Source organism: Ambystoma mexicanum, chromosome 13 (assembly GCF_040938575.1).
Source record: "Ambystoma mexicanum isolate Mex_15411 chromosome 13, UKY_AmexF1_1, whole genome shotgun sequence".
NCBI lineage: Eukaryota > Metazoa > Chordata > Amphibia > Caudata > Ambystomatidae > Ambystoma > Ambystoma mexicanum.
In genome coordinates, this window is record NC_090938.1 from 1,713,474 (window position 1) to 1,732,875 (window position 19,402).

Here is a 19,402-nt window from a genome sequence, read left to right on the forward strand (position 1 = left end):
CAGTTGACAATTGCAAATTACTGTAGATTGTTGCAAGAAAAGAATCGGAAAAAGGAGGCAAAACTGGTGCAAAAGAAACTCTCAAAGTATGCTCTCGAGGGAGCCATGCTGACAAGCCCAGCGGAACCTTGCGCACAGCAAGCGACTAAGCCATCGCTGAATAATCAGGGTAGCATGGAATTTTACCCGAGGGGAAGGGGTTTTGGAGGAAGAGGATGGCAGAGTATTCAGGGTGGGTTTCCAGGTAACCAGGGTGGCTTTCAGAATAATCAAGGTGGCTTCCAGAATGCACAGATGGGCAGTCCAACTACGCCAGATGGACAGATGGCCGGACACCGCCAGTGTGTTGGCTGTGTGGAATGACAGGACATGTGGTGCGCATGTGCGGAAGCCATGGCATGTGGCAAAGCGGCCAAGGAATGGGAATAGGCATGGTGAATCAGCCTGCCGTCCCACACCAGGGCAGTGCCCAAAATCACACAGTGCAGCAGCAGGCGTTAGGCTTGCAGCAAGGTGCACAGCAAGTGGTTCAACCCTCGCACATGGGGAACGTACTGCAGGGACAATCCCAGCAGGCACCGCTGCAAATGTCGCAGGGCATAAGCTATGAAATAGGACAGCTCACAGGGGACTCTGATGTGTTCTATCCTATCAGTGACACCACACCCTAATAGGGAACCTAGGGTGAATGTCGTCATAGGGGGTAAGGATTATTCCTTCTTAGTTGACACGGGTGCGACACGCTCGTGCATACGATAAGGCAAGTTTTCCTTGACCGGCGAGGCCATAGATACTCAGAGTTTCAGAGGAGCTCACAGTAGAGTTCCCTTTACAGACGCGCTCCCAGTCTCTGTGGGAGAATGCGAGATGAATGTACCCTTATTGTATTCACGTAAGACCCCAGTAAACATCCTGGGTCGGAACTTAATGACTAAGTTGAATATGACAATCTCGTTTACCGAGAATGGTATAGTATGCTCCACTCCAGGAATGCATTATTCAAACGTGTGCGAAATGATCAGAGCATACTCAGGACGTATAGCCATGAGAGCTATATTATTAGAGCTGGAAGTCTTCGCATATGGCGTGCGGGTGCTCATGGCGGGATTGCCAGGCCTCGCTGATAGAACTATCAAGACACCTGATGAGTTCCTATTCAGACCAAGAATACCTATGCATGAAGAAGAGGGAGAAGTATTTCCCTTAATGATACAATCTGCCACAGTGCGAGGGAAAGTGGTATTGGTCGAAGGATATGACGATGAAGGCAGACATATCCTTTGACGGTGTGCGATTATCGCCATCGAAGAAGGGTATCGAGTGACTGACGTCACCGATGACAATCTGTTCGAAGAACACCCTGACCTAGAAGAGACAAGGGTGGAAGTGAGTCTCACATTCTGGGTCAAAATGATCAAACGGGAGGTGCCACAGAGAATGATGCTGGTGCTGATACGTCCAGAATACTTTGATGACGACATGGCCCAAGTGCCTGTCGCGTTATGGACTACAGGGCCCTATGACGTAGGCCTCCTGAAGGGGGCAGGTAAAGTGAAAATTAAACTGAAACCAGGAGCAACTTTACCAAGAGCACGACAATATCATATGTCCAGAGAGGCAGATGAAGAGATTGAGAAGACAATTTCCGCCATGATGGAGCAGGGCATCCTAGTGACATCAGAATCACCTTGCAATACGGTTATTTATCCTGTCAAGAAATCAAAGGGAGGGTCTTGGTGTTTAATCCAAGATTTAAGAGCATTAAACAATATAGTTGAAGCTGAGTTCGGTCTAGTCCCTAATCCATCCACAATTCTAAGCAACATACCCACTGAGGCAAAATATTTCACAGTGATTGACTTGAAAAATGTGTTTTTCTCAATCCCGTTGCACCGTGACTCACAAGACTTGACGCCATTTACTTTCAGGCAAATGCGCCTGAAAAGCACGAGGTTGCCACAGGGTTACTGTGAGTCTCCATCCATTTTCAACAGAGTCCTGCAGATGGATCTAAGCAATATTGCAGTAGACAGTGTTGTTTTGCAGTATGTGGATGACATTCTAATCTGCAGCATCACTGAGGAACAATGCAGGCGCGACTCTGTCCAGCTACTGACTATCCTGGCTGAGAAAGGATATAAAGTTGATAAGGAAAAGTATCATTAACACGGCTAAACCACTCATGATAAAACAAATGCAAAGCTTCTTAGGCCTGTGCAATTATGTCAGAGCATGGGTCTTCGACTACAGCTCGTACACCAAGTCCTTGCTTCAGGTCCTAAGGAAAGCCCAGGCGACAAGGGAAAAAATCGAATGGACTGAGACAATGGAAAAGCGGTTTGCAGAACTCAAGGGGGTGATTTGTAAGGCCCTAGTTCTCGGGATTCCTAATTATGCAGAGGAATTCTACCTGTTCTCACATACCAATGGCAATTTTATGATGGCAGTGCTCACTCAGCGAATCTCACTGGGGTACAAGCCCCTAGCATATTACAGCAGGAGTCTGGACCCGGTCATGAAGGGCCACGTCCCATGCGAACAAAATCTAGCTGCTGCCGCGTTCGCCATTGAAAAGGCGTCATTCATTGTGATGGGGTGCTCCATGACATTGTACGTCGAGCACTCGTTATTCGCCATACTAGAGAAGCCAAATTGCATGCTGACTTCTCGGAGAGCATCCGCATATGAAGTGATTATCTCTAACTCATCGATCAAGATAGTGCGATATAAAACTGTGAATCCAGCTACATTCATAGCTGAACCAGTCACAGAGGGAGAACCCGTATATGACTGCGCATATTACGAGGAATTCTATGATGACATCCCCAGGGTAAAGGAAAATGCCTTGGCAGGTGGTGAGATTGTGTTCATTGATGGTTCATCAAGAATCGACCAAGAAGATGGACAAAGATACACAGGCGTGGCCGTGATAAAACACCTAGCGAATGGAGAGTTCCAGGTACTCGTCAGTGCACGAATACCATCTCACTATTCTGCGCAAGCTGCAGAACTATTGGCGCTGATACTCGCCATTCAGAATCATGCAGACCAGGAAGTAATGGTGTACAGTGACTCTGCCTTTGTGACATCTACCGTGCACGCAGGCTTAGCACGCTGGAAAAGGAGGGGCTACCTCCGAGCGGAAGGCACGCCAGTGCAGTATGCAGCCTTATTGGACAGGTTGATGAAAGCACTACAGCTCCCAGTGGGCATAGCGATCGTGAAATGCGCCGCCTACACCAAAGGGACAGATTTCGTGTCACAGGGAAATCATGAAGCGGACACGGAAGCCAAGCGCATGGCATCCAAGAATGAAACAATCATGGACGTGGAGGTGGCATGCACCCATGAGCGTATGATGGTAGCACGAGCCACACCAGAGGCCTATAGCAACATGGGACAGACTCAGCCAATGGAACTCCAAGGGGAGGCACCTCAGGAGGAGAATACTTTGTGGAAGCATCAAGGGTGTTCCTTAAACCACTCTGACGGGTTGTGGAGGCAAGACAGCACTGGTAAACCAGTAATGCCTGTCGCCCTACTGAAGGTAGCATTGGAGCAATTACACTACCCTATACATATGTCAAAAGAAAATTTCGCTGCAACGCTCGCAGAAGACTGGTTTACACCGAATTTATCAGAGCATGTTGCGCTCTTCATGGTGAACTGCATAATCTGCCAGCAATTCACCTCTGGGCACAGACTAAAAGTAGTAAGAGGAGTTATCCCCCGGCCAAATGGGCCATTCCAGCACTTGCATATCGACTACGTCGACATGATTCAAGTGTGCAATGAGTACAGGTATTTCATTGTGGTGGTGTGTCCATTCTCTAGATGGATAGAAGCAGGTCCCTGTGCACACCCAGACTCTACCTGTGCTGCCAAATTTCTAGTGAGAGAAGTGTTCCCTAGATGGGGGGTTTGTGAGGTAATGAGGTCAGTCAATGGGGCTCACTTTGTTAATGCAGTTTTCGAGCAGATCAGCTTGTTGCTTGGTATAAAGCACAAGTTCTCGTCAGCGTATCATCCGGAGGGGAATGGAATTTGTGAGTGGCTCAACGGCTTGTTAAAGGAGAGGATAGCCAAGCTGAAACTCACATTGAAAAAGGGATGGCTGCACTGTCTACCACTGGCATTGTATGCCCTTCGGAACCAACCAGGCTCCGACCATCATCTCACGCCGCACGAGATAGTCACAGTCAGAAGGATGAGGACCCCTCTTACCCCCCGAGATAGAGCTAGATGTGATGCCCAGCCAACAAGTGAGGTCTTGGGGACAGAGGTGCAGGAGTACTTGAACTGTATGACATCCAGCGTCTCTGTCAATTCAGGCCAGCTGCAGCGACGGCGAAAAGGGTGCAGCACAGTACAAAATAAAACAGGAAATGCTGAAACAGACGCTGCGCAAGGTTTAAATGCGCCTCTCATCTTCCCTGGGGATGCTGTTATTATAAGGAACTTTGTAAGGAAGAAGTGGGATGAGCCACGATTCAATGGCCCTTTCATCGTAGAGGGCTGCAATCCTTCAGCTGTCAAAGTCCAGGGCAGAAGGGCATGGCTCTTCCTGAATGACATTAAACCTTTGTTATGTAGTGAGCCAGAGACAAGTAGGTAAGGAAACAAATGAGGTTTTATTTGTGCAGCAGACCAAGGGTTAATCAGTTCGGGTATAACCAGAAACTTCAGCAAAGGTAATAAGGCAAAATAAAATAATGGGTCTTCCAGGCTGCTCGTAACACAAAACTCAAGAATGGCAAATTCGTTCTTCCAAAAATGACGAATTATAACGTGTAGCTTAAACTTACAATGTTCTCAACTAAATGCAGCTCATAACGTGGAAACACACACAGGACTGGTAGCTTTCCTTGCCTTTCGTTCCTTGCAAACCATCGGAGTAAAAGTCCTCCTTGATGCAACATGTGTTAGGGGTTCAAGCGTTTTCAGTCCACGCTTGAATGGTTCAGAGCCTCTCCTCCACGCTCTGCTACAGGTTCCTGGACACAGCCGTTCTGCGCTGTCCTCGGGCTGCAATTCGCTAAATAAACAAAACTTTTCCCTTTTTCCGCCTTGAGATTCCTTTCTCGTCAGGCGCCTTCAGCAGCTGGGCAGTCGGGAGTGACTGCAGGATCGGTACGGGGCACTCCGGTGAGAATTCCTTTTCCTTCTAATATGCCCACCGATATGGGTTAATGGTCTCGTCCCATTCAGAGCCCACTCCGTCAGCCTCGTTCCACTCCTGCAAAGCGAGAGACAAAGTAAAACGTTTTTTGGTGCTTTTAACGCCGATGTGCCTCCTCCCAAGTAATTAGTGTTGGGCCGTTTTAGCCCGGGGCTCTTCACACCTGATGCTAATGCCTCTCCTCCCGGCTTCAACCTTATGGAGTCAGTTTCGTTTTTAACCCCTGATTGCCCAAAACCCCCAGTGTATGGAAACGTGGCTTTTCGTCTTTTCTGTCTGTTGCCTATTTTCTTTTCCTGTCTTTCATTTTGGTTATGTGTGTAGTGGAACGTGCTGTCATGTATTATTGGTGTCTTTTCTTCTCCCGTTTTCCTTATTTTTGGTTGCGCTTTGATTAGTCTTACATTAGCCTGTTGAGGCATTCTGGGAGATGTAGTCTCTTGCTCATTCATGTTCTTCAGTCGGTGTATTACATGAATTGGGTTGATAATAGATACCCCCTCGTCCCTCCTGTCTTGTTCAATAGTGGCCGCTACTATGTCCTCATCACAACCTTATATAGGAGAAAGCCCTCCAGCTGCATCCAACCACAAAGAAACCACAGACAATGGGGAAGAACCTCAGCACGTGCAGACAAGATCCATGGCGACGAAGAAGGACGCATGAGCAGCAAAACAATGACAAAGAACTCTGTTTTCATTTGTGGCTTTTAAATAGAACATTTCCCCAAACCAGAGAAAGGTGATAAAGAACAATGATATGGACACTCTGTGCACGACAGTTGCAGGGTAAAGAAGAGAACTACACATACAAAGCCACAACAACGTTGATAAAACAAACTTTTGAAATAGCGTCACGCTCAGTAGTATAAAGAATCAAGACTCTGATAGACTGGAAAAAAAAGGACATTCCCTGAGAGCGTAACACAGCGTCCTGAGGCAACCAGTGACAAGACCTTGTTTACTGAACTTATGGTACCTCCCAGAAGAGACCTCAAGTGGGATGTGCTAACCTACTTCTAGCTGGTGATAATATCATATCCGTCATTCATAGGGAGAGAAACCAGTGTCACAGATTTTATTCAAAATCCTGCCAACAAGAAAATAATCTGGCAACTGCTGACTGTCATCACGGAAGCCTTCGCCGAGCTACCCGAGCACAGCAAAGAGGACACAAATGATTCCGTTCCGGTAGTCATTGATGAACTCACATTCACTTTGTTCTTTCAAATAATCGAGAAATGCCCAGGACTCGTCGGGAGAACAACCAACACACGCACTTTCATCAGAGACCCAAGAAACCTAGCTCAATTGAACCAGCTGTGGACTAAATTAAATTACCTAGCGGCAATCCACGCAACAGGGAAGTGCAGCAGCTGTTCAAATCAAAAGAAAAGCTTGTGATCAGGACACAGCAAAACAGGACAAATGTCCCTATCTCCCGAGGACACCCGGCTGGCGCACAACGTCCTGCTTAGACTAGTCACAGACTATCTGGAAATGGTGGGGAGGCCTGCAGATGTTGACGTCATCACCTTCCTTAAAGATCCAGCCAACGTCCCACACATGGCCACACTCCTCCTCAGCATAATGCTCCAGGTAGAGCTACCTAACTTCCAGCGATAATAAGAAGGTTCCAGTGAGACTTTCCACCGTGGGGCAGATCGTGGAGACAGAGAGACAGTGCTTTATCTTTCTGCCGTGTGACAGATCGAGGACAGAGAGACAGTGCTTTATCTTTCCGCCGTGGGACAGATCAAGGACTGAGACACAGTTCTTCAATTTTCTGCCACAGGACAGATCGAGAAGAGCAGAGACAAGAACTACACCATCTTATTTTTTCTTTTTTACTTTCTCCTCTATTTTTCCTTATTTTTATTTTTCATGTTCACTTTCATGTTTATTTTTATTTTTACAACATTTTATTTTTGTGTGATTTGTAGCAGTTCCATCTTTTCATTCCTTCGCATTGAACAGGTTCCAGCATGTCCTCAGAGCCAAGGCAAATTCGAGGAATGCACTGGGACTGTACCTACTTTAGATATGCATTATGAATGTGATGTACCAAGGTCGCCAGCCTAACCCTCTTCCATAGTCTAGCAAAGGAACTGTACTGAGTACCCAGAGATTGCCGACAGCACCCGCAAGAGGGGGGACACTTGAAAAGCACTCGTCACTTTAATAATAATGAACTCATTGAGCTACGAGATCAGAGCAAGAAAAGGAATAAACAACTGACTATGGACTTGTTTGAAATTGGGGCACAGAACAGTAACTTGATTTTACCACCAGCAGAGGGGCGCCCCCCGCTTCCCTGGAATAAAATGCTGCCAATTATCTTATAGATCCATTATGTGTATATGCGTAGTAATTATCATTGTATTTTTGTCATTGACCATCAGAACTGCATTTTATATCGGTGCACAAAGCGCCCCAATTTCAGTACAACCACCAAATAATGAACGCCTGGTTCCCACGAAAACACCCAGACCATATATATATATCCCAGTTCCAAGAAAACCTGATGGTGAAGTAAACAAACTAAAATTAAATGTAATTAAAGATGCTTCTTACTCAATTGAAGTAGCAAATGAAGAGAAAGATTGGAGACAGGGTCAGCATGAAATGAATGAAAATGTAGCACTGACCACTGTACGCACTCACTCACTGAATGCACACAAACAAGGGCAAGTGTCACAGGCTACAGGGCCTCAATCGGAGGCAACACAGAAAACGAGACTGCCTGCCGAACTACCAGTTCCAGAAAATAGTGGAAGTAACCAAGGAGAACCAAGTGAGAAACCAATGAAAGAGGGCATAGCAAAATCCCTCAAAAGAACAGAAGTAGCCACAAAGGAACTCACAGAGAAAACACAAATACTGATAGATTATTTGTTCCCGTTCATAGTCAGAGCAAAGAAACTGCCCGAGGAACTGAGAAATAGAACTACAGAGAATATAACAGTAAGCACGCCAGCTCAAACGCAAGGAACAAGCACCAGACCTACGACACAGCCACGTGTTGGGGAGTTGGTGAGCCAATGGCGGTCAGAGAACCTCTATGAAAGATAGCAAAAGGAAAGGAAAAGAAACAAAAAACCTTCTCCTACCACTGCGATACAGCCAAGGCAGCCTGCTCTACCAAGATGCACAGAGTGGAGAAGCAGCACAGATGCTTTTAAAGACATAGTAATAGCAAACTACAGAGGAATGCTAAGAATCAAGAGAAACCCGCATGAAGATAACAATGAACTCAACGATTACCTGGACAGCACAGCCCATCTCAGAAACAACATATGGCACCAGCACATGATGGAAGTAGGTCGAAGGCAGTCAGAAGGAGAATTCTTCGTCTGTGCTCTTCTACCATACAGCATGGTAAAATCCAAGATCTTCGTCGCTGTAGAAATTGATGTACCCAAAGCACACTGTATGTCACGTGTAGCAAAGTGCAACACCAGAGGACAATTTATGGGAAGAGACGCCTTGTTTATATGGGCCAACGAAAAAGATTACCCGGATGAAAATGGCTACGTCCAGGACATTAAAACAAGAAACAGGGCGCACACCAGGAATCACGTGATCAGATACGAGAATCCTGACGTCAAAGGATCAGGAACACATTTGGGTAATAAACCCAAGATTGAACGTTCAAGGAAAAACTGTAGAAGAGGCTCAAATCTGGAAGAACAGAGGCCAAATGCAGATTTGGGGAACAGTGGTTTCCCCAAATGGATGGGAAGAAGGAGTAGTAATCTGCCGAGCTAGGATGGTCTTTGGAGCCTGCAGAGAAGCAATAGAGAATTTGCAGAGGTTATGCAAAGCTCTATGGCCAAACTGGTAAAGCTGCTAACATGGGTCGAAGACAGAGGAGGACCCGTGCAGATAGTAGCACTGGAAAGCCCAAAACTATGCTTCAGAAGTAATGGCACAAGGAAGATGGGAGAGAATGTAAACTGCGGACGAATCTTTGAAGCCCCAGGAATGACACAAGGAACTGCAGTTATTATGGACCATTACTGGGCGTGTGGATCCAAGGCATACATAAGACTGCCGAAAAACTGGGGAGGCATATGCACACTGGTGAATGTCCACGTCCCCGCGCTAGTGATCCCTAAGAATGACCTGAATTTGGACAGTTTCCCGAAAGCAGATGCTCATCTAAGGAGAAGGAGATCTGTGGAACTGGTATCCAGGATGAAGAGAGAAAACTAATTTCCTGCCAAATCAGAAGAGGCTTTCATGCAATCCCATACGAGCACAGGCTGTTCAGCCTCACCTCAACAGTGTTCACCACCATGCTCTTGCCACACATCCAAATTGGAGTGAATGCTAAATGGCTGCAGATAACCAGATGGGAGTTATTGCAGACCATCAACACCACTATAAAAAGGATTTAACGCGGTCAAAAAAGAACTGAGAGCGATCAGACTGATGACCCTCCAGAACAGATCTGTGCTTGACATGATCACTGCAAAGGATGGAGGTGTTTGTGCAAAAATCGGAGAATCATGTTGCACATTTGTACCATCGCACGATGAAGAAAACGGAACTCTAACAGAGGCCATAGATATGTTGACAAACTTGAAAACCCAGATGATCGATGAAAGTGATGAAGTGGACGATGACAGCTGGTTTGGAGACATATTCTTGTGGATCCCACAATGGTTGGCAGATATATTCAAGTTTCTGGGAGCTTTACTAGCAATGGTACTGCTAGGATTCTGTTTTATCAAGATAATCATTACACAGTGCCAGAAAACTGCGAAGAAAGCCATAGGGATGAAAATAATGGTTGATGTCAAACAAGGGTGGAAGCCCAGAGATCTGACTGATGAAGAAATAAGAGACTTTGTGAAGGCCAGCAAATTTGCGTCAGAAGGAACAAAGTTCACATATCCTAAGAAAAGAAGAAGGTATGAAGGAAAATGGATCTACTGCAGCCCAAATGGACAATGTCAGCTAATGACATGGAACAAAGACGAACATGTGAAAACAGCAGGGAGTTTGAAAGGGGTGAGAAAATATGGACTCCAAAGACTCAGACATTCACACCATCATGTACGAACCCTGAAGACGGTGAACATGACACCGAAGAATCAAAGGAAATAAATGCAAAAGAGATTGCAGAAGTGGTCGATGAACCGACTAGAGAGGGGAGTGTAGAGGAGGTCCCAGACATGGCCTGCACCCCTACCCCTCATTTCAAGGTACCAGGAGCAGACTCGCCAAGGTATGTGACATATGAGGAGCAGATGAACCATCAAAGAGCTGCACTGGGACTCTGCCCAGTGTACATCAGAAGATCCATACCTGTTGAAGCACCCATAACCAGACAACCCTGGCCAGCACGGTACCCTATCAGACAGCCGTACCAGCCGCTGAGAGGAAATGAAGAGTACCTACAGACGGTCCATGAAGAGACCTAAAGAGCCTTAATGGAAGGCAAGTGGAAATGACACAAGGGCCTGGACAGACTCATGAATGAACAAAAATGGCTAATCGAAGATAGCACGCCAGTCCGAGTAGCTATGAAAATAGATGTAATGGACACAGGGAAGAGACGATGTTAAAACGTAAGGAAACGTTGCTACAAGACAGGATGGAAGTAAAGTAACCAACCAGTTAATTGTGTGTAAATAGGCTTGGAACGCAAGAAGCTAAGAAACCAATACTGCTTGCAATGCTTAGTAGAAGAATAGAGCGGCAAGCGGCAACCATATATCTACCTCAACAAGGCACATTATACAAGTGCAACTCCATTTTGTAAAGCAGAAATGTGCCCCGGCTGCCAGAGGCCTAACAGGCCAAGTTTCATAACCAAGTCAGAGTCATGAGAAGGAGCGGAATCGAAACTCAACAAGGAGCTGTTCATGCAAATCCAGGTCAACCAGAGAAAGGGATGAGAGCGTCAGCTAGCAAGACTCAAACTTCAGAGCATACCAGCCTGCCCCGTGAAGGTCAAGATAAGGGAGGCCCAGGCAGGTGGCGAGGCTAAAAGAAGAACAAATACACGAAAAGCTGGAAACTGAAGCAAATTCATGGTGAACTAACATGTGACCAGCTAGGGCGAAGAGGTACCACCGCCTGATGTCATCCAGAACCCGAGGCTGCCATAACTTTTCCTGATAAGAGGCTGCAGTTTCGAGGCCATACCCAGCCAACTAATTGACACATAGCCCTAAGATACTGATTGATGGAAGGGAGGCAGGATGAATCTTGGGACACCCGGCACCTGGGTGTCCATTCTGCATGCTGCTCATTAAAAGTGGAGATTTATTTCTTGGGGTGTAACCTGCCCAATCACAAAGGACCAAGTTATCTAGGGTCCTATCGATCGTAGAACCAATGAGATGTTGTACTCATAGTGACGTCCATCACGTGTGATGTAGAGGCAGGGGTGTAGACGCCCACTCAATAAGAATTATCCAATCTGCATGCTCTGTTACCATATACAGATATAGCACCTATATTTAAGTTACCTTTCCTAACTAATTATATTGCATGACGAGTTTTGTAGAATTAGACGTCAATGATGACAAGTTTTGTGTATAAAAGTTGCTGTTCAACTGAAGTTTGAGGAAGTCGGAGCGAGACAGGTGATCGCAACGATGCTGATTCCCAACTGCTTCCCTGTTTGATGTACTTGTCATTAAACGGACTTCCCTTTACCAAATTACTGAGTCCTCATTATTGAGTCGTGTTGGAGTAAGTGAATCCTGCACCCCCTGTCCTCACATGGTGCAGCTATCTTGTCTTGTAGGTACCAGAGGGTGAGCACTGACCTATGTGCCCGTCGGTGGACATCTCGCTCTCATGTACATTACATTTAGCTCATATTAGTATTCATCATGTCTTATGGATGCCATGTTAATATTCTTCATGCATAATTGCACGTGTTGCCTAGTGTTTGCGTTCTTCATGTTGAGTGCACATTTGCTTTGTGTCTAATGGATGCACATGCGTTGTTTCATTGGCAGTTTGTTTATTCTCGCCATCTTTAGATCGTGCCCATCTCCTGTTGTACCTGCCTGGGATATGGGCGTCATGGGTGCCTTTGTAGAGGAGCAGGTGGATATGTCATCCCTAGTTCCCACCCCCTCACCTCAGTCATATTGTAACAGTAGACGAACAGCCCGATGTGGGACACCCGGTATCATCCCAATACCACATTGCGTGTATGAGAGACAACATTCCCTCAGACAAAAGTATTGAATGTGCCCTTGCACTGAAAGGGTGGAAGGATGTTTGCACACACCATCGGACATCGAAGAGCTATAAGTGAAATCTGGCAAGGGCAGAGTGACGCCATGAAGGAAAGTTACTGCGACTCACTGAAACGATATACAAATACTCAAAGAGTAAAGATGTAACTGAAGAATCAACAGAAGCATGTAATTGAATATGAAGAAATTGTATAAGAAACCTACTGACTAATAAGTGTATATACGCAGAAACGCAAGGGAGATGAGACATGTAGAAGCTGGCTGCTGAGGAAAACATGACATGGCTACAGCGGCCATGATGGAAAGATGAATGTTGAAGCTTGCATTGAAACCGACCAAGCTACATCAGAGACAGACAAGGGATGGAGAGTCAAAAGACACTAGAAAAACAGCTTTGTGTGAAGAATAAAGAGGAATCTATTGGCTTGGGATCAAGGATGTTACTTTAAGGAATAATTGCAAGGCACAAGGGGGGGTCAAAAGGATAAGCCATGTACGTGAGTCATATTGCTCTTAGATTAAGTAAAGAAGAATACATCTGCAAGGGCCAAGTTCTGGACAATCAAAGATGCGGAAACCTGTGCAAGGTGGAGTGAGCAAGTCTCCGCAGGCCAATAAGGTTAAGGACACGCAGCTTAATTGAATCAAATAGCAGTAAATAGAAGTTCGAGATGGACACATCTGTGGTCTCCTCAAACATGACTCACAAGTCGAAAACAAGGGCTATTCATTAAGCTCAAACAAAGATAATGGTGTGCCTACACTCCTTTGAATGTCGCAAAACAGAGAACAGTCTTCGAGGTCAACTACAAAGGAGAAGCCTTGGCTTAGGGCCTGACCGATGAGAGATGATGGACTCATTGGGAAAGTGGGAGTAGTCTAATGTTAACAAAGAAATCAGAGTTCGGGAGGATATCTCGCGCTCACACCAACAGCTTATTATAAGACCTATTATCATTAGTGCAAAGTTCTTCTGAAAAAGTACAAAAGTTCCTCAAATTACATAGCAATTGTCAAATATATTTTTAATTTTGATTTTCAAAGTGTAGAACAGCCGACACGTGTTTCTACAGGTGCCACACAAGGGGCAGGAGAGGGGGCAAGCGGAAGCGGGAGTGGAAACTCCGACGAAGATCAGGGTCGGCCAGGAATTCTGACCAGATCGAGCAGCAAGAAACGTCAGACGAACTAGGGAACTGTGACTTGGTTATTAATTTATCAGATAAATGTCTTTCGGAGGCTGAACATGCTGTGTTGAATAAAGGGTTTTCTTTTGCACCAGGTGTCAGAACGGATTTTGTGAATTTCCAGATAGATATTTTTAAATTTATAAGGAAATTGAAATTGAAAAAATTCTTTGCCATACAGGTACAAATATTTCAACCTAAGACCACTCTGAGCCCACTTAGTTCATATACTATTTCAGATATTCATAACATTACCACCTTGACTGCATTAGCTCAAGAAAGTACAGTGGATTTTGAATCTATTTGCACATCACTTGGTGTTAACACTAGACACCTTAATCTCAAAGAATTGAAGCTTAAGTCCAAATTTACACCTAATCTAGGAACAGAGAATGTAATTGAAACTTTCCATAAGGCAATCATTAAGGATATATACAAGCATATGGATAGCAGATCCAATAAAATAAAGCGACTTAAAACCAATATGAGTCAAGAGGAATTGGTAGCTTTAGAAGCTTTAATGAATGATAAGAGCATAACCATTAAAGAAGCGGATAAGGGGGGCAACATTGTGGTGATGAATACGCAGGATTATATAACTATGGCAATGTCTCATTTGAATACTCCACGATGTTACACCCCTCTAAAATCTAATCCAACGAAGAGAATTGTTTCTGAACATGTGGAACTAATTCAGCTATGGTATGATAGAGGCTTTCTAACAGAGGATGAAAAGAGTTTTTTGACCAATACGGAACCCACCATGCCCACTATGTATTTTTTACCTAAAATACACAAGAGTTATGAAACTTTACCAGCAGTCAGACCTATAATGAGTGGGATAGGGTGGGTCACGGAGGGTATGTCCCAATATTTGGATGAAGCCTTAAAACCCCATGTTCTCAAAATGAAATCTTATGTTAGAGATAGTGCACATGTTTTGAAATTTTTCAAATCCTTTAAGTGGGAATCAGACTATCTTTTGGCTACCCTTGATGTTTCAGCGCTTTATACTAGCATAGATCATGATCTAGCAGTTCAAACAATTGACTACACCTTTGGGAATTCTTCTGCTTCTTATATGCAGCATATACAAATGCTTAAGAGTTTTCTTGAATTTACTTTGCGAAATAATGTATTCATTTTCAATGGACAGTATTATGCACAGGCCAAGGGAGTGGCCATGGGTGCTAAATTTGCGCCATCTTTGGCGAACTTGTTTATGGCCCAATTTGAAGAAACACATATTTACAATCAGGAGATCTTTCAAACGAATCTAATAGCATGGAGAAGATATATAGATGATATTTTAATTGTATGGAAAGGGTCTCCTGCTTCATATGACACCTTTGTGCTACACACCAACCATAACAAATTTGGTATTAGGTTTACAGGTCTAGTGAGCCCACAAAGCATTGACTTTCTAGATTTGCACATTTTTGTGAACAATGGGCAAATTGAAACACACACATATCGTAAACCAACAGAAGTCAATTCAATATTGTATGCAAAAAGTAGTCATCAGAGATCAACAATCGATAATATCCCGGCTGGGGAATTTTATCGGGCCAGGCGAAATTGCAGTTCAGATTTGGATTATCAGAGGGAGTCTGATCTGCTCACGCAAAGATTCCAAAAGAGAGGATATAACCTGAAATGTATTAAGAAAGCGGCAGACAAGTACAAAGAGTGTAGTCAATTGGAGCTCTTATGTGACCGTGTAAAAGAGAAACCTGAGAGTGATTGTATTTCAATAATAACTCAATTTTCGCAAGACTCATCCGTGGTGTATAAAATGGTGTCCAGACACTGGGATATTTTGAGACTTGATAAGGATCTGCTACCCTTTTTGACTGAGAAACCCAAATTTATTTTCACGAGAGCACACAGTATCAAACAGAAGTTGAGCCCTTCCTTTTTGGATGTTCAGACAAATAATACTGAAGGTACTTGGCTTAAAGGCAAGAAGGGATTCTTTAAATGTGGCAATTGCAACCAATGTAAATATGCGCATGTCAATTGTGACTCCTTTACAGATGATAATGCAATGACAATTAAGATCAAGCAGTTTATTAACTGTAAAACGTGTTTTGTCGTTTATGCCATTATTTGTACATGTGGTAAGCTTTATATTGGTAGTACTATTCGGCAACTGAGAATACGAGTAAGAGAACATTTGGCTAGTTTAAAAAGTAGTGATCCTACGACACCAATGTCCATTCATTGGCAGCTGCAACATCAGTTGGATAGCCAGGAGGATATAAGATTTATTGGTCTTATGCAAGTGAAGTTGGGTAAACGGGGTGGAAATCTTAGGCTCAAACTCAGGCAACAAGAGAGCAAATTAATTTGTTATTTCAGGAGTACTATAGTCGGTCTCAATCAGGACCACGAAATGCATGTTTTCTTATAAAGTAATATGATTGACAATTTTTCTCCTTTCTGATTTATAAATCAATGTAACCAACGTAATTAGTAATGTCACGTATTGTAATTATCGCAACTTGTGATGTTGTTCCAGCCTTACCAGAGGTTTGCAAATATGGGATCGGAAATTATAGGATCCCATGTACTCAGTAGCGAAAGTGTAGACCATTTAAATAATTTAAGGGTTGTAATGAAACTTATGTGTTTGGTGGACGTATACACATCATGAGGATTTAAGTGTAGAATTAGGTGTGGTTCTATTGTATCATTTTCTACTAATCAATACGGCAAGTAAAATTCGAGTGGAAGTAGCTTTACTGATTTATAGTATTGGGTAGTCGTAACTGATAGATACCAGTCAAAGAATAAGATCTATTGGCAATTTAATGTTTCTCCAATCAGGGAAATCTGTGATAAATGCTTAAATAGAGGATCCCATGCACTCATTAGTGAATATAGTTAATGAATAAGAATTATTTGCAATTTAATGTTGCTTTCCTAATTAGGAAAATCTATGCTATTTGTTCGTATCATGCTAATTGCGCGTCCATTTGGCGCCGTCACGCGGACGTGCGCGTGACGTCATCGCGCGGCCATGCGCATGACGTCATCGCGCATGCGTGACGTCATCGCGCGTGCGTGCGCGTGACGTCATCGCGTTGCGGCCCGCGATTTCGCGAGTGACAATACATTTAAATGGAAGGACAACCTTGTGAGACCCCCTTAGCATATTGAAGTTCTGGGATCCAGCCCATGTATAGGTAAGCCTATGGAGAATTGTAATACAAGATATATTGAACTATCCTTTTGGTATGCTTGAGGGAGGTCCTTTTAGTAACTCATGATGTGCAAATGGGAACTGAACACAATATAATATTATCCTGCTCAATAATATATTTGAAATGACAACACATGGGGGATCCAGTTTACCCTAGGAAGCACTATTACCAAAATACATATATTATTTTTTGTAGGAGAAAGCCAATTTTGGATAAAAAAATGTTGGAGTGTTAAGACCATTGGAACATATGGTATGTTAGGAACATAGACTTTCAGGTTGGTGAACATTTTATATTTTATATTTTTTATTTTTAATTCATGTTACAATATGGGATAAAACGCTTTTGCAATTCATATTATTCAATTTTAACCTAAAGGGTCTACTATACAGAAACAGATGATATAACCTATTGACATAGAGAGGGTAAGTTGCAACTTTATTGTGCAATGATGTATTTGGAACATTCACATATTCTCTGGTCATGTTGGAATGGCGTCACAGGGTGATAACCAGTAATTTGTGTAACCAATATATTGGATTTGAGTATTACTATATAATTAGATGATAATTGGACACTATGTTGAACATATAGAATTATTATATTTATTTATCTATGTATTTATAATTTTGGTGGAAAAACTAAACTATTGCCTTTTGTTTATTTTTCTTTGAATTTTCATTTTATATCTTGCCTATGGCGTGAATTTTCCCATATCCTGATCTGACATGTTGGCACTGTATGGTATGGTTTTTTGAATTTTCTCTTTCTTTTTTATGATATATTGAACAAATGTAATGATTTGTACAGCCTTGATAACGACCAAAGGTCGAAACACGTGTCGGCTGTTCTACACTTTGAAAATCAAAATTAAAAATATATTTGACAATTGCTATGTAATTTGAGGAACTTTTGTACTTTTTCAGAAGAACTTTGCACTAATGATAATAGGTCTTATAATAAGCTGTTGGTGTGAGCGCGAGATATCCTCCCGAACTCTGATTTCTTTGTCTACTTTGTACAAACTTTGTGGGAAGTTTGAGGGAGTGATATCACTTGCTGCCGACCCCTCCGTATTTTCATTATATTTATTTTTTGAAATTTGAGAGTGGAAAAGAGCGCACGCAACTTATTAGCGATCCCACAACTTTTTGTATTTTTGTAGTCTAATGTTACTCTCGGGGCCTGGGGTCCATTTTGCTGACGTGCTGCTAACGAGCCGATAGTCCAAGGTTGGGAAAGCATGCAACCAATCAGAGGGTCTATGTGGCAACATGCTATACAATGTTGCAGAGACCAACCCGCTGCCATTGTTCCACTATAATCAGTAGTATACCTATTTAGAGGTGGTGTGAGGCGTGCCCGCCAGATAAGGGGCTGCCAATGAAGTTATTAACACTTATGCATACTCTAGCTACATATGTTCCCTTAAGCAATCCCTCCCTTCAGTAGGTTTTAATTTGCCACGTAGGATGACATCACAGGTGGTGCAAATCTTTGTATAATCACACTCAGGTGTGAGTGCGTGAATTGCTGCCTGTTATTGCCCTGCTTTATTTTTATGCTGATAATAAAGTAGTAATTTGCCATATTCTTTGAGTCTGTTCGGTAATTTGGTTCCAAGATCCTTATTGGTAAATCCATCTAGCACATGAGCTGCTTCAAGGTGCTAGAGCACCCCTTAGTGAGTAATGCTTCTCATCTATGCAGTATTGGGCCGGGGAGGGGCAGTAGCTATGGATGACGTAACCATTTGCCTCCCAACACATGCGAATCCAGATGCCTGTGCCCCTCCCCACCCAAAACAAATCCTCCTGGGATCTCTTTGATAAAGCTCTATCAAGCAGTGCCATCTAACCTTGGCCATCCAGGGTAAGGGCTGAATTGGAGTTGTAATGGTACTACTGGAGTAATAAAAACGTCTTAACCAAGTGTTTCTTCGGCCATTTGAATTATATCTGCTATGTGCACTAAAGTCCTGACAAAGGGAACAGTTCAGAGGTGTGTATGGGTATTAGAGAGTCTTTTCCCGGGCACTGCCATCGTGTGCACAGGAGACCACACTGTTTTCTACAGAGGTTGAAGTGGGCAACAGCTCAACGGTACGGCCTTCCTCTACTTTTTGTTGAAATGAGCCAGAGTTCCCTTTACATTTCATTTTTGCAGCGCTTCCCCCTCCCCCGCTCCCTTGCTCCCCTCTTGGGATTGGAACCTGGGCCCGGCTGGAGCTGCTCTTCTGCCACACCCAACTCTTGCAGCTGCTGGCTTTCTGTCCTTTATTGCAGAACTAAGCCTGCTTGCGACGTGACGCCTGTTCCCGCCATAGCCCTGCTCCCGCAGAGATCTGCGACTGCCCTGTGCATTTAATATGCAAGTGCTGCAGGCACAGCTGAGTGTGTCGGTACTCGGTGTGTCTGCGGGGTGGGGGTGGGGGTAGCTGTACGCTGTGGGAGACAATGTCTGAAGTAATGGGGTCCTTTAAGATGTATTTCCTTTCTGTCTGGGTAGTGGAGTGTAGAAAAGGCTGGTCCCAGGTGTGGGGTTTGTTTTGCCCTGTGGCAGTGAGTCCGAGTGGGCACGGGGTCGGTGGAGGGCGGGGGACTAG